The sequence below is a fragment of the Bombus huntii genome, chromosome 11 (assembly GCF_024542735.1).
Source record: "Bombus huntii isolate Logan2020A chromosome 11, iyBomHunt1.1, whole genome shotgun sequence".
In the NCBI taxonomy this organism is placed as follows: Eukaryota; Metazoa; Arthropoda; class Insecta; order Hymenoptera; family Apidae; genus Bombus; species Bombus huntii.
In genome coordinates, this window is record NC_066248.1 from 12,793,877 (window position 1) to 12,819,223 (window position 25,347).

At 41.4% G+C, this 25,347-nt stretch overlaps 1 protein-coding gene and 1 long non-coding RNA gene across 3 annotated transcripts in view; both read right to left on the reverse strand.

Moving 5' to 3' along the window:
• Positions 1–25,347, reverse strand: part of LOC126871147 (uncharacterized) — a 222,338-nt gene that overhangs the window by 49,976 nt on the left and 147,015 nt on the right. The gene's annotated exons all lie outside the window — the stretch shown is intronic.
• LOC126871168 (uncharacterized) lies at positions 13,737–16,145 on the reverse strand. Its single transcript, XR_007691545.1, has 3 exons — positions 15,958–16,145; positions 15,586–15,821; positions 13,737–15,517 (listed from the first exon to the last, which is right to left on the reverse strand). It is a non-coding gene; the product is annotated as an uncharacterized LOC126871168 (long non-coding RNA).

The window sequence follows — 25,347 nt, forward strand, 5'->3', positions numbered from 1 at the left end:
GATTACAAAGTCGATTATGACGGCGGAACGAGTTGCTTGGCCGTGGCCGACGATCGTTCGTGTTCGTTTCAAGAACGATAGTTCAAATTCGAGGAGCTGTTCCGAATAAGAAACCTGAGTTATTCGAATAATCGCAGTCGAATGAAAGATATAACATACGGATTTTATTGCTTTTAAATGGATTTTATATCGACAACCGATGATAATTCGATTACGGGATCATTTCTTGCGACGTAATTTCTTTCCAATTTTTTTTTTTTTCGAGTAATTTGAGTAATTTTATATTTGTAATACAGCTACCGAGAAATTTTCATCCATAAATAATTTGGATAATAAGTAGAAATAATATTTAATTCTACCGTATTCTTGAACCGAAATATTCTCCTCGACTAGCAACTTGGCGATATGGTGTATTTTATTCAAGAAACGCATTGAAACCAGACACTGTTCACCCCTCTCCGTCACTAGACAGTCGGACTCACCGCTGCCAGCAAATGGAGAGATAAAACTCGCGACTATACACGTTCCCATCGCAAACGTTAAATCACCTATTGTTCGGGTAAAAGAAAAATCGAATTCGTCGCTTCTTTTCAAATATTTCTTCCTGCTATCGGATTACTGGCTCACTGGAAATCTACCTGTAATCAGTAAACCTTTCCATTCATGCTTTTGAGAGGGAAATTGAATTTGCACCTTGCTAAACCAAATAAACGTTGCCTAAGAAGTCTAATTCGCAGTTACTCTATCGGAATCACCAACAGGTTACTAACGATGCGCTTTTCGTTCAAAAAACATTTAAACAATTTATTGTTTAATTATATCTCTTAAATTAACGAAGATATCGATTTAAGAATGTATGCAAATTTAAGAATTTTGAAGCCTTGATTATTATCTCTACAGTATTTATTTAAATTACTCAATTTACGTATTACTTGAAATACTTATGTATCTAATATTTATACACTGCAGTATGATTATTTTATATAGAGTACTAATTAGAAATCGTCAATAAGTCCCTACGATTCATTTTAAATTCGTGATTTCTCGTTTGTTATTCCTCAGCGTGGAAGATCGAAAGAGTGATTCGCATGTTCGAGGAACAACCGAAAGGAGACGATGCGAAACGAGAAATCTTTTCGTCGACACGCCTAGCTGCGGCCTTGCACGGGGCATTGCGTGGTCCTTTCGATAGCCGCGATTATTCTCGCGGGAATAATCGATCCTATCGTTTCATCAGGGTCGCATTGTGGCTCTGTTGGATGAAACGAATTCCAGCCGTTTCACGTTCCCCGTAAGCGAAATGCGTCGCGTTCGATCGCCTAGGCGTCTCTCTTTGAGAACGAGCCGATGGGAAAGAAAACGAAACGACCGCGACGTTTCGCCTGCAGAGAAAAGAAATAGCGTGCACTGGACATGGGATGGAATCGATCGTCGCTAGAATGTGCGTTTTAAAGATCGAAAGATTGAGTCCGCTATACCATCCAACGATTGTACCGATTATGATCGAGGTTCGGTCGAATGATCTATTATATTCGTCAAGTAGAATGACGTGTTATTTTATTGGTCGAATTACATAAGTCAATTCGTTTGTAAAAAAACCGAAGAAATATAAAACACGTCTACAATTTAATCGACAATTTATTACAATATCGAAGCAAAAGGTACAAGAAAAAATATGAATTCAGACATGTGAAAACGATGTAAATTTCAAAATTAACTCTGCTATACTATATCTGTACATAATCTTATGCTATACTGAAAAACTTGTAATCTGTAGATAAATAAAAGTAGAATTTAATACGAAATATAATTTTATTGGCATAATATTCATTTCAAACAAGTCCAAACCTACTTGTATTAATCATGTTCTTATTGGAAGATTATCAGGCAAATATAAATAACAAAAACCTTCTAGAAATAGTAAGAATGAAAGTAAATGGGGAAAATAAGGTTAAAATCACATCATGTTATTAGAAAAAATTTGGTAAAATGTAAAATTATGTTACAAACATTCTTACGACTAAACATGAAGCATCATCGACCGTGTACCAGAGATCGATGCACGAGCGAAGAACGGACGGCTACGCATAAAAGTCCACCGATCCAGAACGGAAGGATCTACGGTAACGCGAGAGCGAACTCATTCATTCGTTTCATCCCGATCGTACGGGCGAGATGATAACTCGACTGTACGCTTCGCTGGCATTCCCTCGCCTCGGTTAAAGACCTAACCGAGCCTTACTTAACCTAGCCTAACGCACAATTCCATAGAACCCTTCCTTCCTTCCTTACGTGCCGACGCGCACACAGGGACTATCACCGACAGCTACGTTGGAAGAGAGTGCAGCCATTTTGTTATATAACTCGCACGCGAGCATCCTCCTCCTGGGTCCGCTAGAAAAACGCTTAGACAATGCTGCCTCGCGGCTTGCATCCTATAAGGACCGTCTAAGATGCAACGACCCTACCGGGACGCTTTGTTCTTCCATCACCCTCGAATAATTACAGGAACCTTGAACAAACTTGTTGCTTTGACGAGCTCAGAGTCACTGATTAGAATTTCCTAATTTAAATTTCATGACGTAGTTGGAATTTTTGAATTACAATGGAAGTTGTAGAGAGATTATAATTTTTCGAAATTTTTACTAGAATTAAGACTGGATCGCATAAATAAGATTGTAAACTTAGTATCGTGGAGTAAGATTTGCAACACCCTTGAATTTCTTCAGTATGGATTTCTATTTTACTCACAAACAGTTACGGGGACTTTGGGACAATCTTACTGTGATCAATTTAGAGCCACTGATCAGAATTTCCTAATTTAAATTTTACAATGCAGTTGGAATCTTTGTATCGAAATAAAAGTCGAGATACGAAGTTGTACAAGTTGCTGAGAGACTTTACAAGGGGGATAATTTCTCCAAAGTTTTACTACTATTAAGATTTAGTCGTATAAATGAGATTGTAAACCTAGCATGGTGGAGTAAGATTCACGACAGCCTTGACTTTCTTCAATAAGAATTACTATTTCACCCTTGAATGATTACACGAATCTTGTAACAAACTTCTTACTTTCACAAACTTAGGGCCATTGACTAGAATTTCCCAATAGAAATTCCGTGATATGGTTAGAACTTTTCAATTGGTATAACAGCTGAGTCTAACGAAGTTTATAAATTTGCAGCAAGAATTCCCCTTGCAAAAAACTTTAAGGAATCCTCAAAATAAACGACGAGGGTCCAGAGTAAGAAGACAATGGTTCCAAACTACTAGAACAAAGGAAACTTTAAGTATGGGCGTTATGGTAGCTGGGCCAGGAAATTTACGTGGTCCACGAGACCGCGTTTCGTGTAAAGCTCGAACCAGGCCTGGAAAAGAGAAGGATCGAAACGGGGAAGAATTCGTGAACAAGACAGGGGCCGGTGCCCGCTTTGGAAAGGGGCAAGGAGAACGGGAATAAGCGTTAGGGTACGAAAGGGAGAGACGAAGTACGATTCGAAGGAATCGTAAATTGCCTAAAGGCTGCGTGGCCATCTGTTCATCCTGGTATCCGTGCAAACCATTGTCAGCTATTTTTTTCTTCCTCCTTCTCCACCTTCTCTTTCTCTCCACGGTGCTATTTACTACGGACCTATAAGGGTTTGCGAGCAACAGCACGGCCACGTGTTTCTCTCCTCGAACCGGTGGCATTCCCCGGGAGTTGGGCCCGGATGGAAAACAATGCTGACGGAAATGAAAAATCCACAGAAATTCTGTAATTGCCAGGCCTGGTATTTCACGTACGTGCATGCGTGCATCTATTCTGTAAACGGTCGAACTCGTGTCAGCGCATACTTTACAACAGATTCACGGGAGTACAGTGGGACGCGGATATCCATCTGTTGTAAACTCGCCACCTTGTCGAGGATTCAGCGTGTTCCCTCTGAGATTGCTTGAATCGTTGGTTGTAGGGATTCCTTGAGGATTCATTCTACTGGCACCACGATATTTTATTAACGAAAGGCTCAGACGTGTCTTGTTACGTATATCAAGTAAGAATTTAAGAGGAAGATAATATCAGAAATTGAAATAAACGTTCCTCTTCTATATGTATTAGGTTGATACAGGTCGTGGAGTAACATGGACTGTGGTTTTCATATGAAAATAGAAAATTGCTCGTTGGCAATTGATCAGTGATGTCTTCTCATTTGTCTTTTTGTAAACCTCTATCTTTCCTTATTATGTTTTTTATTCCAATTAATAAAGCTATAGTAACAACTTTCATTGTTTTATTTATTTAAACATGTAGTTGTTACTATAGCTTACTATAGTTGATAGAAAATTTGAGAAAAATTAGAGGAAGAAAAAATGAGGCTGTTACGACGCCTAAAACATCTGCACGCCAGCCCGCGCGACCGGACAACAACCGACCTGCGTAACGGCACTTCGACCCTCAATAAACCTAAGGACCCACCATAACTTTCACTTCCCTGCATTGTTTAGCCATATGTCTTCAATCCGATTGTCTTGAAGAATTGCTAAAACCTAAAAATATGCTCGAAACACAGTCGATTTTATAGGTGTCCTTGGGTTTATTAGTCGCTTTTAAAACACGGAGAAAGCGGGTATGCACCCATTAGGAAAACCCAAATAGCCCTGTAATAAAACAGGCTAGGTTTTCTCATACACACAGTCATTTACGCACCACGATGGTAGAAGACTCCCTACTCATCCCTTCGAGCAGTAGTGCAGCATGACCAATCGACACCGCGGTTCGTTACCCTCACTTTTCCTAACGGAAGTGGGACCAACGAATCCGCGTTCTTTAGGCACAGGGGCACACCCACACCGAACTTTCTTCCGTATTAAACAAAAGAGCGACAAACAGTCTCCAACTAACGCCTAACGCGACAGTCTACCCACTAACGCCTAACGCGACGGTCTACCAACTAACGCCTAACGAGACAGTCTACCAACTAACGCCTAACGAGACAGTCTACCAACTAACGCCTAACGCGGCAGTCTACACCTAGCGCGAGAGTCGCATACTTCACGCAAATCCTTTTGTAACTAAGTGCTTGGAAATATATACTTTATAATACTGTGAATCCCAGTGTTATACCAAATCAATCACCCCTTATTATCTCAAAGGAAATCAGGGGATCGATCAATTCGTGGTGTCGATTGTTATAATCGTAACGGGGATTTACGACCCCCGTTGACGACTCTCCACGCGAGTACGTCTCCCCGCGATTGGTCGAAATTACATGGTCCTTCGAGCCGGATCTCGTGCCACCAAAAAGTGCACTGACCAGTGACTATATAGTGTCGTGTGAGATCCAAGTTCCAACCACTTAGTCAACTGAGCAAGGGAACCGCCGTCGGAGAGAAGCACCTCCGTCGCGCAGCATCTACACGAGCCCACGCCGCATCGTAACGATTAGCAACAGAATCCCAGATCAACGTCCATTTGATCAAGGTAAGGGCGTTCATTATCAAAATCAAACATGGCCCAAGCTGAATCAATCAGCACGTTACGGCGGAGACGAGGCGTCCTAGCCCGTCGACTTGCAACCATAAGGCGCGAACTCGATGAGTACGAAGCGTCTGGGAAGGCAAACAGAATCTTCCTAGCATCTTGCCGCAGCTCGTTCGATGAGCTTTGGAAGAGGATACTCGAGGTCCAAGAAGAGTTAGGTGTGGTAGATGAGGGGGAAGATGCACGGGTAGATTCGTTATCGCAAGAGCATCGGGAGCTTGACATGCGGTTCCGAGAGCTCTTTGAACAAATATCAGCAACAACCCCGTCGACTACAACAAGAGGTGAGACATGCCGGAAACCAGAGCCGACCACCGTTCCAGAGGTCCGCGTGCCCCAATTCGACGGTGCCCTCGAGAATTGGACCTATTTTTACGACACGTTCACATCCATAGTGGACCGTAACGAAGGTTTGACGAATGTCCAAAAGTTCCAGCATCTACGCTCATCTATAACTGGACGGGCCGCACAGAGTATCCAGTCATTAGAACTCACAGAGGCCAACTATTCCATCGCGCTTGATACACTGAAGGACAAGTTCAATTGCCCCCTCCAAATCTGCATGCGCCATTGGAATCTGATGCGCAATTATCCGGAAATAAAAAAGGAAACTCCAGAGGCCCTGGAGGATTTGCTGGAAACCATCAGCGTAAATCTAAAGGCGCTCGAACATCTAAAGGAGCCCGTCACTTCAAACATAGCGATGATCGAATTGATCGCGTCGAAGTTGCCCGCGTCCAGCCTGCGTAAATGGCAACGCACACTGCCCCGCCAAAAGGTGCCATCCTATCAGCATCTGATAGACTTTCTCAAAACACGGGCGAACGGGACTCAATTCCTCTCTAAAGAGAAGGAATCAAAAGGGTCAACACACAAACACCGCAGTCAGCGAACAACCATACCGCATGGGCGAACCCTTGCTACAACCAGCAGAACGGTGGTGTGTCCGACCTGCAACGGACATCACGAGATCAGACACTGCAAAATATTCAAGGCCAAATCAGCGACCAAACGTTTTCAAATCGTGAAGAAGGCATCGTTGTGCATAAATTGCCTAGGCACAGGACATTCGCCGACACAGTGTACATCGGGTTCGTGTCGTATCTGCGGTCACCGACACCATACGTATCTACACCGCGAAAAAACCCAGGTAGATTCATGGTCGTCGAGCGGTCGATCTTCGAGCGGTCGATCGTCGAGCGGTCGATCGTCGAGCGGTCGGTCGGCAAGCGGTTGGTCGCCGAGCAGTCGGTCGTCGGACAGTCGCGCATCGAGCGGTCGGTCGTCGGGCAGTCGCGCACCGAGCGGTCGATCGTCGGGCAGTCGTTCATCACACAAGCGAGCCTCCACCGAACAATCCCCATCGGGATCATCGAAGTCGCGGTCGTCCCACAAATCGAGGCGAACATCCGATACTTCACGGAAGCATACATCTTCGGTTCCAAGAGGTACGAAAGAGCATTCCTCGTACGAGTCACGCTCAGCCCGGATCCGGAACACCACCCCAACCTCTTCATCCAAGTCCCAACCGGGGCAAAACTGACTGTCCGAGACTACGACAGCAAGGGGGATCGGACTAACAAACACATCTCCCCACACCCCTCTGCATCATGATCTGTTGGCCACAGCACAGATCAAGGTTTTGAACAAACAGGCACAACCAATCCGAGCCCGAGCCTTACTCGACACTGGGTCGAGCATGAACTTCATGACCGACAGGCTCGCGAACTCCCTCGGTATAAGGCAAAGGAGATGTGCGATCCAGATCGGAGCCCTCGACAATTTGAGCACCACGGCAAAACGTTACACCACGGCCACCATCACGTCGACGGACGGCGAGTACAAGAAGACATTGAGATTTCTTGTTATCCCGGCCATATCGATCCTCGTACCAAGCGAGCCCATCGATCCCTCGAGTCTGGGATTACCCAGAAATATTCATCTAGCCGATCCACAATTCCATTGCCCAGCCCCGATCGATGTTTTACTTAGTACCGGATCAACATTCGCGTCGCTGTGCATCGGGCAGGTCAATCTGGCACAACCAGGCGAACCTGAACTACGTCTACAAAAAACACGCTTCGGCTGGGTAATCGGGGGGAGTCCCACGTCCCAAACCGCGATAAATACGTTCCACGCAACCACAACGGCTCTGCAAGAGGACCTCGCACGGTTTTGGGAGATCGACGAGGGACCGGCCACTACTCATCTTTCGGAATCGGAACGACTATGTGAAGAACATTTCCGAAACCATGTCCGACGAACCAAGGAAGGCAGATACATCGTTGCATTACCGTTCAACGAAAGGCTTTCCTCACTAGGGTCATCGAAGGCCGCTGCAATGAGCAGGCTCGCCTCTCTTCATCGCCGATTCCAACGCGACAAACAATATGAAACCGCGTATAGTGCTGTGATTCAAGAATATTTAGACTTGGGTCACATGACAAAGATCAACACGGATCACGCCACCGACCACGGATATTATTTACCACATCACGGCGTGACCAAGGAATCGAGCGACACCACCAAGCTACGGGTTGTGTTCGACGGCTCAGCTTCAAGTACCACGGGAGTGTCTCTAAACGACGCCCTTCATACGGGTCCGAAATTACAAGAAGACCTGAGGAGCATCCTATTGAGATTCCGGTCATTTCAATATGTCCTTACCGGCGACATCGAAAAGATGTACCGCCAATTCCTCCTACGTCCAGAAGATCGTCCCTACCAAAAGATTCTGTGGCGTGCCGACAACGGAGAGATCGAAACTTACCGACTCAACACCGTAACGTTCGGTCTATCCGCAGCCCCGTATCTGGCCATCCGATGTCTCAAACAGTTGGCAGAGGACGAGGGACCTCGATTTCCGAGAGCAGCGCAGATCCTACGGCGAGACTTCTATGTCGACGATGCGTTGACCGGAGCCGATACGAAGGACGAAGCCCTATCAATCAGGAATGATCTCACGAGATTACTTAAGCTAGCCGGTCTAAATATCCGCAAATGGGCCTCAAACGATCGGGATCTGCTGAGAGGGCTACCTGAGGAAGACACCAAGCAGAAATTACATCTCGGTGAGTCATCCACGTTAAAAACACTCGGCGTCTTTTGGGATTCAGCCGACGATACCATATTATATTCGGTCAAGACGAACAGTGACACTTCCCGAATCACAAAGCGATCAATCAGCTCAGTCATCGCACAAATATATGATCCACTAGGATTGCTCGCGCCGGTAATCGTTCGAGCAAAAATGATTTTGCAACAAGTCTGGACGTTGAAGGTAGATTGGGACGAATCCCTTCCGTCAGACGTACACACAGCATGGATCAAATACCACACCCAATTGCCGTTGTTAAATGCGGTAAGGTTCCCTCGGAAGACCATCCTAGAATCCGCAACGAAAATTGAGCTCCACGGATTCTGTGACGCTAGCGAAAGGGCATATGGGGCGTGCGTCTACGTGCGGACGACTGACCGAAAGAACAATATTTGGACTCGACTCCTCACGGCGCGGTCGAAGGTAGCGCCGCTCAAATCGCTCTCCATACCACGTCTCGAATTAAGTGGGGCACTTATTCTGACGTCCTTGATTTCGTCAATACAACAGGCCCTGACGACCAAGATATCGCGAATAGTTTACTGGACTGCCTCCACCATCGTACTCCATTGGATCAGGTCTTCGCCGCACACCTTGAAAACATTTGTGGCGAATCGAGTCGCTGAGATACAGACCAAGACCAATATCTCCGACTGGCGTCATGTGCCTACCGACGATAATCCAGCGGATCTCATCTCCCGAGGCCAGACGCCCAAGGAATTCCTATGTCCGTCCATTTGGAAAAACGGGCCAAGGTGGCTCCTGCAAAGCGAAAGCTATTGGCCGGTCTGGAGCCCGACACCGGTAGTCGACCTCCCGGAGCAAAAGAAGACGATCTGTCTGAGGACGAGTGTTAACGACAACACTCTCCTCCATCGCTACTCGTCTTGGCCAAGACTAATAAGAATCGTCGCCCGGTGTCTTCGATGGAGACATAAGCAACACCGAACTGCCCATCTCACCACAGACGAACTGACCGCGGCGTCAAAAGACTGGTCCCCTTACCCATCCACCCAGATCCAGACGAGGCCGAACGCCCACACGGAGCGAAGGAGGTCACCAACGACACACCAGACTCCACCGCCAGAATTTGATCGGTGCCCTCTCAACGGGGGGAGGATGTTACGACGCCTAAAACATCTGCACGCCAGCCCGCGCGACCGGACAACAACCGACCTGCGTAACGGCACTTCGACCCTCAATAAACCTAAGGACCCACCATAACTTTCACTTCCCTGCATTGTTTAGCCATATGTCTTCAATCCGATTGTCTTGAAGAATTGCTAAAACCTAAAAATATGCTCGAAACACAGTCGATTTTATAGGTGTCCTTGGGTTTATTAGTCGCTTTTAAAACACGGAGAAAGCGGGTATGCACCCATTAGGAAAACCCAAATAGCCCTGTAATAAAACAGGCTAGGTTTTCTCATACACACAGTCATTTACGCACCACGATGGTAGAAGACTCCCTACTCATCCCTTCGAGCAGTAGTGCAGCATGACCAATCGACACCGCGGTTCGTTACCCTCACTTTTCCTAACGGAAGTGGGACCAACGAATCCGCGTTCTTTAGGCACAGGGGCACACCCACACCGAACTTTCTTCCGTATTAAACAAAAGAGCGACAAACAGTCTCCAACTAACGCCTAACGCGACAGTCTACCCACTAACGCCTAACGCGACGGTCTACCAACTAACGCCTAACGAGACAGTCTACCAACTAACGCCTAACGAGACAGTCTACCAACTAACGCCTAACGCGGCAGTCTACACCTAGCGCGAGAGTCGCATACTTCACGCAAATCCTTTTGTAACTAAGTGCTTGGAAATATATACTTTATAATACTGTGAATCCCAGTGTTATACCAAATCAATCACCCCTTATTATCTCAAAGGAAATCAGGGGATCGATCAATTCGTGGTGTCGATTGTTATAATCGTAACGGGGATTTACGACCCCCGTTGACGACTCTCCACGCGAGTACGTCTCCCCGCGATTGGTCGAAATTACAGAGGCAATTGCGTCGAAGCTTCGCTTTCTAGCCAAGTTTTCACACGAAGGTTTAGCACATTTCTAATTCAGAAAATATCGTTTTAGAATAATCTCTTATGATTCTAGAAAACGATTATGATACTATGCCAGAAATGTGAAGGACTTAAATTTCTCTGACAGATGCAATCTCGAAAAATCGAATAACTATCTTGACTAGCATCTTCAATTTAACTCACCGTGGATTCATGCATCGGAACGTATTTTCTTCTTGAGTGAAGAAGCGCGAGCGCGGTGCAGGCGCGAAGTACAACCTTTTTCTACCCCTGAAGATTGCCCTCCGGCCTTCGGTGCACCACGAATCTGCATGCGGTAATGACTTCCTGCCGTAAACCGGCAAAATAATAAAACCGAGTGATCCCGTTACTGCGACGCGCGCACATGTATTTCAAACGCGTAACGAGGCGAGCTGTCGGCTGACGCCAACCGCATTCTCGTGCGTCCGTCAAATTAAACTTATCCCGAAAATAGAACATGCAAGGTAACTGAAGACATCTTGAAGCGAATTTAATGGAGGTTATTCGATTTACATGAACAAACATTCCGATATACAGGATTCGTTTAGCGAGTTTCATTTTACGCATCATAAGGTAGTTAAAGCTTTTCTTGGCTAATTTTAAGTGTGAGGAGAAATTTTATGAAAAATTTTATCAAAAGGAATCAAATTAGAAAAAAAAGAAATCGATCTCTTTCGAAATTATACGTCTGAGAAAAACGTATAAGTGGCTCGCAAAAGTATTCGAACAGTTATCATAAAAAATTTTTATGCATATATTGTATGTGCTATATAAAACATTTAAAAATTCTATTGTACTATAATGAGACACGATAGTCATGATTAAATTGCTCGAATTTAATAAAAATTGATACAATAATTTATTATAACATTTACCTAGTGATTAATTCCCAAGTATTTCCAGTACTTTTATATGAACACAAAAATTTGGTACTACGAAAACGAAATGTAGAACCTGATAAAAAAGTGCTTCATTGGAAAATAAGAGAATCTATATGCTAATACTTTTTGGAGCTTAATCAAACATATACTGTTGTGTATAGATTCGACCATCGCTATTATTTTTAAAGTTGAACCTAACTCAACAAAATCGAAACTCAAATCAACTCACCTCGAAACGAAGAAAACCTAATTCCCTGAATAATACCTTTAACAATGAACTTTCTTAACACTGACCCGCATTGATCACGCACAGACAGTGAAGCTCGAAGTGAAACGCTAGCGCATTGTAGCGCACAATCGCGTTGTGCAACGATACACGAAGCGTTTCGTGGCGCGTATCGCGTGACATCGCGAGCCACGCGCAAAATTCGATCGTCGGTGCGCTCGAAAGACGCCGCGAGAATTTCGATCCCGAGGTGAACACGATGCCGGTCGCGATAATCCAAGCGCGATCTTTATTACAGCGCGCACCTTGCGGATCGGCTTGCAAGCGGATCTTCGCCACGGCTTTGTAGCTTCGTACAACCTGCATGCATTAATGCGAATACGTCATGCGGTACAAGCGGAGCCCATCAAGTTGCGCACCTTTAGAATGATATATCTTGTATAAGATAGATCCATTGATGAGCGATAAGCTCTAGTTCAATGAAAAAATGAAGCAATCTTGGTTAATTGAGAAGCTTAAATGGAAAATGGTATAAATTGTTGGACAAGAATTTGGATTTTTGTAATTGTACGGTTAGGTGAGAATAAGCTCATGTATCAAAATTAAGTATCAATAATTCTAAGGGAAAGGCTACATCTTGTCGTATTTATTTGTATTAATAATGACATTCGGAAATAGGTATAATCTTCAAATTCTTGTCTTTGCTTTAATTATAGAAACTTGCTTTTGTACTTCACAGAAACCGTGTTTATCTGTTTTAGGATTTTTGTATAATTTCTATCTTAAGATTGTTATGCCAATCGTGTAATGGAGATATTAATAATTGACATTTTACTCTCCGTCCATCAAGAATCCATCACTTGAAAAATTGAAATTCTTCTATTTGATGAAGTTTACTATGTAGAATTGATTGTTATATTATAACGAGATAATTCTATTATATGAAGTACAAGCCATATTTTGATCAATTTTATAAACTAAAAAGTATTCAAAAGTCATGATGTTTCACACACTCGTTTTTAAATTTATCTTAGAATTTACCATAATTTAGATGATCTTCCTACGACGAATAAACTTACAAAAGTAAGTCACTTGTTGCTTGAGTATTGAATATCAATTGTAAATGTTAATCAAGTTGATGAGTATGGCCTCTACGAGGCTCGTTTCTTCTAATTTAAATTATGACAGATTGTAGAATATCGTTTGTCAAAACTTTTCGTATTTAAAAAATGGACATTGTTTGATAATAAGTTAATAACATTGTTCCTTATACACACCTGTTTCCTTGTACTTTTTGTCAGTAGCACGTAATATTATGGTCAGGCATTACACAATCGACAAGTGAATAAAAATCGCAGAAGGACCCGTCAATCCTTCTACAAGGTAGGAACGTCTCTCGGGTCGAGAGTGCTTTGAAAAAGCAACGCTTGTATCGTTCGCGTCCATCTTCCCACATGTCCGGATGATTATCCAAAGTGCCGAGTGGCCGTCAAACAGTGTAGCCACCGCGTTGCATTCGGTAGATTTCAACGTCAGCATTGAACAACGACCTACACGCGATAGGGGAAATCGAGGAATCGTTAATTATCGTACACTTGACGTCAACATTTCATTTTCTTTGTCATCTCCAGAATAGAATCGTTTGAGATAATTTCTTACACCATTTGAATAGACGTATACGCAATAGAACACGCATAAATTCAATAAAAATCTACGGCGATGCAGTTAAAATAGCTCTACATACATATAAAGAACAATCAGGAAGTACAAAGAGAGCACACGTGAAAGTATATTCCGAGAAATAGAAAACAGCGACTGTATCTAAGAACACTTGGTAATTAACCTAATACTACTATGCATTAATATACATTACAAAAGAGAGCCTAGTCATTATGTAATTATAATAACTGCATTGCTACATTCGTTTAATCTTGATAAGCCAATCACTGAAACACAAGCTCAAATTGATAATAATATCATCCGATAGAAAATAATAAATAGACTAGAAATTTCTATACTATTTTCTTATGAAATTTTCTTTATGAAAAATTTTGAGGTACCCCAATGTGCAGGTAGTAATAAATAAAAATCGTGACATTAATAAACCTATTCAAAAATAAGTAAAAATTCTCGAAAGTTCCAGTAATAAACACATATTTTAACAATAAAACTTGAACTAATGGAAACACTATTTTGTAACGAAAGCTGTTCCATCACCTCCTGGGGGCTAAGGCAATTTTCTCTTAGCGTGAAATCCGAAAACCGTCATTGTATTGGTCGACGCATTAGATGGCAGACGGTTGAAACTCGTCAAGGTGTTCGCGTTTCCCGCGGTTTACCCAGCAGGTAGCAACGGTTGACGAATGATGAGTGGCGACGCTTTCGGAAAAATCAAGCCGGTCCCTAATTATGGCGAACGTTGAACCGCGTAAGTCTGTTCGTTCGTTTTCATCGAGAGCAGTAAGTGGCTGGCGCGTTCTCACCTTGGCCTTCGTCGGTTGCTCAAGGTTACGATACGGTCGACTACGACTCATGAATCACGTTTACGATCAAAGTTCGTAAATGCTCCGAGCACGTTTCAACTATTCACTGGGTCACACGCATAAAGTGGGACCAATGCGTTTGACATGGTTGATCGAGAAAGGAAGAGGAGAGAAACGTTTCTGGATGATCGAAGCGGCAAATATGGATGATGGAGAAACGTGGTTGATGGCCGGGTATATGGGTTGCGGCAATTGAGTTTATCTTGTGCTAATGACGAGCAAAAGGAGGCCGGCGGAGTATATTGATGAGAATTGCTATGAAAAATGATTGATGTTGATGAGAATGCTCGACGACGGTTTTGGATGCTTCTGTGGTTGAAAGGGAAAAGTGGAAAGGCGGTGATGATTTCTAGTATTCCACGATGAAATAACCTTAATGATAAAGTTTACCTTTAATAACGAATATCTGACAATAAATATAATCCTATGGAAATGGAAGTCTCAAAGATTTCTTCTCTTTTTCCTATCGTCTCATTCCTTGCATTTTTTCTCACCTCTGTCGTTCCTTTCGTTCTTCGACTTTTATTTTTATGATTCTTAGAATTGATCCTTCAAATGTAGAGACTCTTTAAGAATCCCAATTTCATCATGATGTTGCATATCCCATAAAATTGTTGCCCTTTGGGAAAAAAAAGCCCTTGGAATGATAGAATTCTCGCCTGACGTTTCCATTGAAAAAGGTAAAACACGCTGATGTCTCCATTGAAAAAAGATAAAACGTTGCACGCTACTGCCAGTATTAATCGATCTCGCTACTTGACGCCTTAATTTACAATCTCGCTACATCGCGAAGGCAATTACGACTGAAGGATGTACATAAAAGATAATTTCCTGAAGTTGGTCATTTGCAATGAATAAACTAACAACAGAATGATAATTGTCACTTTATCAAGAACACGGCCCCTATTCACATTGAAAACAGGAAACTAACGATTAGTCATACTATTATTCGCAACCTCGTGTAGATTAATACTCTGTCTTTCTTACGTGTTTTACGAAAGTACACTCACTTTTCCACGAATCCTTCTCGATCGCCGAATGAATCACTTCACAGTACCTTCTTCGTGCCTCGAGGCTACGTCACGACAGTTTTAGTACATTGTACGTCGCATACGTTTAAACAGCTAGCCGCAAGTACAATAGCGACGCTATATCCGATTTGCCAGCCTTTCTAGAAAAGAATCCTGAAAAATTCTTTGCAAGTACGTGTCCCCTTCGTAGTCGTGCCACGGACGCGAGTTAAGAAACTCACCTTGTAATACATTTCCATAATGATCCGGAGCTTCATATCTGATTGATTACAATAATTGAATTTATCGCTTGTTCGCGGCATTGTACATTTGTTTCAAGATTTATGGTGTGCGTTATAATCGAACGCGTAAACAATCAACCACGATCAACAATGGCTCGACATCACCTTGCTTGGATCATCCTTCATCTCCTTTAAAAAATTCTACCTATCATCACTTGCGACAATGAAATGGTCTCCTGCGTCAGAAGAAGAGACAATAAATTTTCTAATCGTAGTAATTTTTAAATCATTTATACCAACATCTCTGATGAAGAAGCAGTTTGCTTCAAATTAATCTTTCGATATTTATCTTATTTCTTTTATTTCGATTACCTTTTACCAAACAGAAAAATACGTGTCAAAAATATCGCAAATTCTGCATCACTAAGAATTCTCCGAAAACCAGCTAACACAGGAATCCACAATGTCAGAAGACGAAACATAGCTCGCTACGTTCGTGGGAGCCAGCGTGTCAGTCTACGCAAAACTCATCACTCAGCTTCATGCATATTTAAATGACACCTCGCAGCCACTTGATTCAATTTTCTTTCGAGCGCTACGTGCCAACTATTCGCTACCATCCCGCTCGAAACCAACAGGTCGATTCACTTTCACGTTCGCGTCTCATGCGAGCAAATCGGAGATAAAGACACAGCGCTTATGTCAAAGACGATGGCGCGAGCGCGAGGAACCCAGAATCCGCGAGATTCACAGATTATTCCGTGCAGGCTCTGTTCAATATTCTCACCGCGCTGTTCAATATTCTTACCGTGCTACCGTTGCTTTCCATGTCGCCGATCGAATGCTTTTACACGCGCACGAAATCCAGAAGTCGTCGTCGGTCCCGAGCTTCTACGAAGAAATAAGTTCTGCCGCTGGGAGCGTGACGCTTTTACCGAAAGCGAGAGGGCTATCGATCGCGAAGGATATTGCAGGAAACCTTTCTTACGGAGGCCTTTTTGAAAATCGAGTCGAACAGAATGTAATAACTAAATATAATTCGTCGCGAATCATTGAAACTATTTTTACAACTCTATTGCACACTTATGAATTAACATTACTCACGAAACTTTATAGACTATCGATATTAATATATTTTTTTACATAACTTTGAAGAATTTAATTAAACAAGCAAATTAAGTATGCAATTTATTTTACATAATATATTTTCACAAATCAGTATAAGAAATTGATCATTAACACTAATAATATGCGTTGTAAAACACTTTTGTGAATATATTATAAGCGTTATTCGTTTGGTGATATTTTAATGAAACACGATTATCAGGATCGTATTGTTGAAGTTCGAAACAAATCTAAAAATGCACACAAAAGCTACGAAATATTATACAATATGTACATGTATATATAGAAGTATATACGTATATATAGACATTTTTTATGACAAGTTTTCAAATACTTTCAGAATCTACTATGCATGATAAATCTCATCAAAATCAGGCATATGATAAATCTCAAACGTTTTTTTAATAAAACATTCATTTTACATTAACGTATCTTAATGGCACGCGTATTTTCGATCGAGTAAATATTTACGAACGATACTATAAAATCATAGGTACATCGTTTACGCGTTTCGTTCCATATGAATTTCGCTCAGCATCTGTATTCATATCACTCTACTTCTACGCGTCTCGTTACGTCCGCATGCGTCCCTTTACGTCCCCTTATGTCTCCGTAGTGTCCTCTTAGTGATGCGCCTCGCAGGACTTTAAGGAGGACTCCCGTCGCACACGGGGACATTTAAATAAGCTTCAAGCGCTTTGTCGAATCCGACAGACCGTCGGATTAACTCGCCGAAAACCGTCTCTACCTTCTCCTCAATACAGACGAACGACAAATAAAAATTCACTAACACGTGAATCGCGTCGACGATATCCACTCGTCTTCTATTCAACGCACAAACGAAATCTTTTTTCTCACGAAGAAATGGCACGATGCGTTGAAAAGCAACGAGTTCTTTCGTTTCTTTTCGCGGCGCTCGGTAATCGCTCGACGAACGAAAGGATTTTAGATCGGCGTCTCTGTCTCCGTGGACGAGCGCAATTTCCACAGGTCGGCCGGCGTGGCAAAAAGCTTGAGAGATCTACCCGCGTGTGTCGTTTGCGGCGGCCGTACGCCAGCGACAGAAGTGGTCAATGCCAACGGTGTCGTTCACCTCGTGTTCGTCGTCGTTGTCTGCGCGGACAGCCTATGCCGCGTGCACCCCGCGAGAGCTGGAGCATAGGAAAAGAGGGACGAGGACACGGCCGGAATCCACGGTGGTTCGTTTGCGCGTCATGACGTTTAACTGGCTCAAGAATGCGTGGCATCAGTGTGCCAATCGAGTAAGGTACAGTAAGCTTATTTTAGTCATTTAGGTTTCAATCTTAAAATTCAAGATCTGAATAATTGAGAGTCTCGTAAATTGACAAATTACAAAACGAATTATCTAATTCGCCTCTAACATTCTTCTTAAACAAATAACACTTGCAACACAATATCGTCGAATATTCTTATTATTGCAATCGTTTTTTGCATGACAGACGAGAGCATAGCTATCCTTAGAATGAAAAAATGTCCTTCTTCTATTTCTGGAAGGTTTCTTATTTCCCGAGTATGAGGTTGTTTCATGGTTATTGGAAACCTCAATATTCCCGTGACGTTGCAAATGAATAATAGTATCTGTATATCGCATGAAGGAATTATCGGCGCGAACGAAGCAGCGTAAAAAGGACGTTAAAGCATGCAGCATGACCGCGTTGATTTTGCCGTGTCAGAATATAAATGATGATCAGCGTGCTTGTTTGAAGCGCTGTTTAAATAAGTCGATGCTTTTTAAAGAACTTTGAGAAGTATTTTAGCGCCGGATTAAAAGCCGAAAGTTTGTATTGCAGCGAATAAGAGAATATTTTCATTCACAATATTGAACTAATATTCTCGTTTCTGATTGTTAAATAGCCGTTCATGTCTCGTCTTACGTTGAAGATAAAATATCAAAGTGGTATCAGAGAATTTCAAGGTGCAATAGATGATTTAGATCAATTGTTTTTAATCAAGACAAACGATGTTTCATAATATGCAACAAGTTTAATTATACTGTGCAATATTCAAGATTAAACTTGGAGACGTTTTAGCTTGACTGACTCAAATAACATTAGTACTTTACTATAGTAAGTTTGTCTAGTAACTTTCGATCGGTGCAATGACATCGGCGATCATCGTTGGTGCAAAGGTACACGGCGAGAAAGAAAATGGTGAGAGGAGGGCAGGTGGAAGGAAAGAGGGAGCTGACGAGATGCCGCGCTGGAGCAACTGTGGAACGGTGACAAGAAAAGCAGCGAACGCATTTATTTTAATTGGAGGCAACGTACTTCTATCCGCGTGGCGGCTACCACGGCGCAAGGACGCGGACGTTTCTTCTGCCTCTGTGCCGGAGGATAATTTAAGGATTCATTGTAAGTGTGACGCCCGAAACGAATGGCTTCCCCTCGTCATCGCAGTTCAGAGGGTCCTGACTAGCCTTTGGGAACGTCCGCTCTTCTTCGCGAAGATTCGATGAATTCTTCGAACGTGCCATATTTTTGCTAAGTAATTGCGACAGCTCCCAGTTCGGAAGAAGCTTTTAGTGTTCGTTAGATCGCTGAAGGCCATTTCGTGAAGATCGTTAATCGTTGTACTGGATAGTAATAATTACAGTGAAATAAGAGAAAACACAGATTTTTGTGAAAATTGTACGTGTATGTTCTTGTTAGTTTTTTGGATAAAATTAACATTCGATTTCTAAAAATACGTACACCGACTGGCCATAAATATCATGACATTTACTGGTTACAATCACCGGAAATCTTTAACAAATTTTACTTTATTTAATATCTTACATTACAAAACTCCAATAATATGAAATGTCTAAGAACAAAGTAAAATAAAGTCAATGAAAAGCATTCAGTTCGTATCGAATATCAATGCGTGTCTTAATATTTATGACATCAGTGTACACATGTTGAAATTTCTTTAATGAACGATATTCTATGACGTTTTTATTAAAATTATACGATATAAGAATTTACATCGACTACAGTTTCCTTAGAATATCAGACGTTAATTATTGCACGTATAAATTGTAGTTTTATCCGGAATAGGTCAATAATGAAGTACGATGCTGATTGAAACATTTTAAATTAATTAACGAGTAGATTTGTAAGGAATTGCGTCATACAAGAAAAATAAGGATTTCGCGCGAATACCATGGTCGAGTTGAGCTCCACGTAGCAGGTTAACTATCAAACCCGATTCTCAATAACGAGAGGTCGTGATGTTGGTAACAAGAAGCGCGGGCCGAGTGTTTGCTTTTAATTGGCGCCGCGTCTGCCGGAATCGTAAGAGCGTGCGTTTCTTCTTAGGGTAAGGATAATTTATTTCGTTTTGTGTGACAAGCGAATTCTTACATTCTCGTGAAAAGCCAACCACGATCTCCTCACAGTACTAATTTCTCTACCATTCAATTCTTCGAATTCTTTTCACTTTTCATTATTTAAAGAAATCTTTGTTGCACATATGTATTTTCAAACATTTGTAAAAATTTCTCCAAGGAACATTTATTAATGAAATCGAAGATTTTTTTGTTACAATCTCAATATTTCTCTAGTACAAAATTATCTTTATCGATTTTCAAATACTTTATTAATTAGCTGTATATCGTATAGTTCATAATGATGCTGCAAAAGAACGTGTCTCGCCAAAGTCTAACAACAATCTCGAAACGCCACGACCGGTAGAAGGGCACGATGAATATGTCCGACAATCTGTCATCGCGAGTAATGTACAAACCAGGCCATGACGAGGAGAAAAGAAAGTGCAAGATATTCGACGTGATTGGATAAAAATGAATTTATTTAGCAATTAATTTACCATTAATATCTGTCCGCCTTTATGCACGATAAATTCGATACGAAACAACAAACGTTATGCTGTTTCGTCATTCATATTCTTTTTTTTCATTCGAAAGTGGTCTGTTATATTTGTATGGGTGTAACTTATACGGCTAACGCGTACGCGTAAAACAGCACAGAAACACCACAGACAAGGGCCTCGTAAAAGGCGCCATTAATGCGATGGCGCATCACACTGCGTCTAGAAGGCACTTCTCCAGCCGCCATGACAGAAGCGGCTATTAAAGTGATTACAGTGGTGGGTACCCCCGTAAAGCAATTATTATGGGGCTGAATTTACATTTATTCATTGCGTCCTGGGACTGAGAGCTCATGCTTTATACATGCCTGGTAGCTAGGACTACGCTACCTTTATGCAGCCACGGATAATACGTGCATCGACCGATGTTTCTTCGAAACGTCTGTCTGTTTTCTTTTCATCCATCCCCTACTTCGTAGTTTTCGGCCGAACCGGAGGAAGAAAGAGGAGGGTGACAAAAACCATCCAGTAGCAGAAGAACGGGTCTTGGGAATTGGTGGGATATGTGAAAATGAGTGGAGCGGATTTTAAATTGTATCTGGAATTTTTTAATACAGCGAGCTAAAGCGCTGAAAATGTTCTATTCTTTAGGTGGTGAAAACGATAGAATTTCATTTATCTCAATTGCATTTATTGCAACGAAATTTTAATTATTTGAGCATGAACCGTTATTATATTATAGAATGAACAAAAAATGGTAGATACTGGAAAAAATACTATAAATAATGAAATGTAGAACCTGATAGAAAATGCATCATTGGAAAATAAGAAAAATATACAAATACTTTTTGTCGCCACACAACTGTTCACATATTTCCTTAAAGAGCAATAAAACCAACTTTATAACAACGATCGCCACTCAAGTAATTGTTATCTGACCTATAAGATTGTACTTTCTTCTCCTAATATGATAGTTAACCGATCTCAACTGTGATCGACAATTCCGAAGAGAATAAATACTTTTCAGCCAGCACTGAAAACGACCCAAAATGTTGCAAAACCGACGATGAGCTCTTATTGACTAGTTTCTCGAACATGAGACAGACTCGTATAATACGTTGGTTAAATATTCGAATGAAACTGCTTGGAAGAATCTGTCGTCGAGATTGGAAGTTCCTTGATTGATCGGCATGTTCGTCGAATAATTAGTTGTAAGATCAAGCGAAAGCACGAGTTCTTGCCCTCGGTGTCTACATTCGCGTCGGTATGATTTCTCTTCGCACGGAGGTGCTGTGATGGCTTTTGCGGCCGGAACGTCGATGAACGAACGATCAACTTACGTAACCGGTGTACGCTCGCTTTAATGTATCCGTTTTCTGCGCACGAAATTCCTTTCGTAATTGATTCTTCCCCACAAAGAACATACTCTTGGCTTTGGTGGTAGCTGCCTTCTGAAAACCTTTCGTTACGTGGTCTTCCGCGTTCGAACGCGTCATTAACGCCCGTAAAAACTTCGAAGACGCTAACGAGAAAACAAAAGATTCGATGGAGAATGATCGATTCGAGCAACTGTCGGCAAATGATGTCAGACGTAATTGAAGAATTAGCGCGTGAAGTCATTGTGTTATAGTTAGTAAAAAATCTACAAAAGTGTTCCGTTTAACCTTGAAGTCGCACTAAAATTATAAGTCTGCTGTCTGGTCCCTTAGATGATGTCAAGTATCAACTTCAATCGTATTCGATTCCGAGAATCTTTCTTACAATTGCCGTCACCGTGATTTTTTCAAAAGGAGAAACTATGAGTCAGGTATAACAAAGTCGAAGAACGTAAGTAAGATTTGCTTCATATTTTGTACTAATTTTCATATCTTATACTTTGTCCATCACTCTGAAATTTTTCACAATTTTCCTCTTCCTCACAAAATTCCTTCACAAAATTCTAACAAGGCATGAAGTTCCTTATAGACATATTATAATAAATTCAAATAAGAAAATAAAGCTTACGGTATTTTCTATACTTATTTCCACATTTTACGCTCTATACATTACTCTGAAAATTTTTCACAATTTTTCTCTACTTTAAATGATAAAAAATTCTAACAATTAAAGATTAAGGATTGTAAAATATTTTTGCTATTTGAGGAATGAACTCCTTGACTTCGTTTCTCCTCGTTAGGTTGAATCTGTGCGATGTCGATATTTACTTAAATAGTTTGCATTAAAATCCGAATTCCTAGGAAAGTTCTAAGCGAGCAACCATGGAACAAGCAATGTATTTAGGTTTTCTAAGGCAACCATTGCTAATCCGTAGCTGGTCACGGTGGATGAGGGTATATTGCATTTGCGTGTTACCTCTTCCACCGCGGCCACATATCTGCATTTATCACCAACTTTTCTGAGAGGATTTTGTCCCTAGCTCGTGTCTAGGTGATCGTGCACGGCTCTCACCGGGGCATGGCGGTATAGTAAGTCACGATGAGTCCGACGATGGTGCGGCGGAAACCGTATCGGCGGGATATGCGGGTCGTGCGAAAGTCGGGCTCGATTTGTCGATGCACGACTCACGAGCTGAGTGGCCACGCGAACTCGTTCCACAATGTACGCAGTATTCGGGTTATGTTCATGTTCCGAACGCCGATGAATCGATACAGATTTTTAATTTCAAGATTGTCACATTTTTACTTTTCTCTTCTACTACTAAGAACGTTCATGTATTCTATAGGAAGGCTATTTCTAGTAATGCTAGAAGTACCGAAACAGTCAAATTTATCTTGCAATTTGTTATTATTGTTATCTTCTTCTTATACTAAATGAACTGATGGAAGTACCTGTTCCTTGAGAATTGATTAATTTAGTGCAATCGTTCAATTTGCCATCTAAGAAGCTCATATATACGAAGACTTTTATCAATATCTGTAGTTCTGTGCCTTTCTTAAAAATGTTGTACTAATTGCAAGATAGAAAGCAATTTCTATTAGAGAGATTAGATTACCTCGGACAATGATACGAACGTTCTCTGATGTTCTCCTTCTCGAAATACTTTCTAGTTCATTAAGTTCGAACGACTTTCTCAACGTTAGTCTGGCGCGGAAAATTAATCGATACCGTAATACAGTTTCTGCTTTGATTATCGTCCGCGTGTGTAATGTATGACTTTCTTTGGATGCCGATTAGGTTGACTGCCTCGAATCAAATTTTTCCGATAAAACTTTATCTTCACAAAGAACAGCATAATTTAAACCTCAAGCGCAATTTATTTTTCATTTTAGTCTTTTCTGACTAAACTGACGTTGCGCTGATACGGTGGCCGTGCACGAAGATAAACGACGAGTTAAATGGTTGCGTGGTAGTGTAGCCGATCGTGTGAAAATCGATGGTCGACCTTCGATCGGTTCGTTAAACCAACACTGGTTGCACATGCGACAAAATGCAACCGGACGTGCAACGTATCCGCAATACTATCGTGCCACTGCACTGCTGTATACTTTATATTCGTATCCTCGTCCATCAGGTAATTCGAATTACGACAGAAGTGTTTCTCGTCGGGAATTCGTTTCTTCTTTATTACACCGTTCCCGCATTTTACTTTTACTCCAATCCTTATCTTACAAGTAATCACTTCTATGTGTAGAATTTTTTACGACTAATTATAATTGCATTTCTATGATTCATTACCGGGAAAACTTTTCTACTTTCCGTAATGTAAACTCCGGTTATTTCACTTTTTTTTTTGGTGGCTTTACGATTCTTGGATTAGTCAGGTGCTTAAGATTTGATGGAAGAACCACTTAGAGAGATTCTAGTCTTTGAAGCATTGATTATTTAATAGGTATGACTTAGGTACATAGATACTTCCGGCTGCAAATTATCGCACACCTGACTTGGTCAGTCCAGGCCCAAGGCGTAAAAAGGTGTTAATGTTGATAGAGAGTTGATGAAAGCCTGTACTTGAAAGCCTGTGATTTATAGAACTAAAAGTTCTTAATTTCAAATATTTAGAAAGACAAAAATGTAGGAATTAGAATTTTTGAAAGGTATATTCTCTTTTAGCAGAGATCGATCTTTATAATAATTCAGCTCGTCGCATCATAGCGAACGATACTTCATTAGTCAAACCAATCAATCAACGTTTCGAAGCGTACGTCAGTAAAATATCCCACGAAAGTAGAAGTCAACCAAGTGTCCAAATGCGGGTGCACGCATCTGTAACATTGTGCGTCATCGGTGCACGTATATGAACGTGCAATCCGGTCTTCAACAGACAGTGAAAGCTATGAAGAAGCTTTAATGGCGAGGCAAATTGCGTATCCCGTTGTAATCTAATGAGTGTCGCGATAACGTAAGGAGAAATTCGATGTACTTCAAACGACAAGTTCTGACATACCTAACCATATACACCTTTCTATTTGTACTCTGATTATCACTGCAAAATTAATGTTGTAGATATCAATAGCAATTCCTTTGACTAAAAAATTGTTAAAGAAACAAAATTTTAAGCTTACTTTTTCTATCTTTGATTCTTGAATTCGAAATCTCGAAATTTTTAACCGGCAATGACATATAAATAGCCTAATTTTTTAAAAATAAAACATAAGAAAAGCTGGTCTAATCATCTTCTGTAATTCTATGAAACAGTATAATGATTTAAAATCTTTAACCAGCAGTATATGCAGATGAACGTCCCTAACAAATTCTGAGCTGCCTTTACGTTTCCTTTTAATTCTGAAATCCGATGGAACGATGATGATACCAAATTTTTAATTAGCGTTGTACACAGATCAACTTTCCGAAAATAAAACACGACAGAAGTTG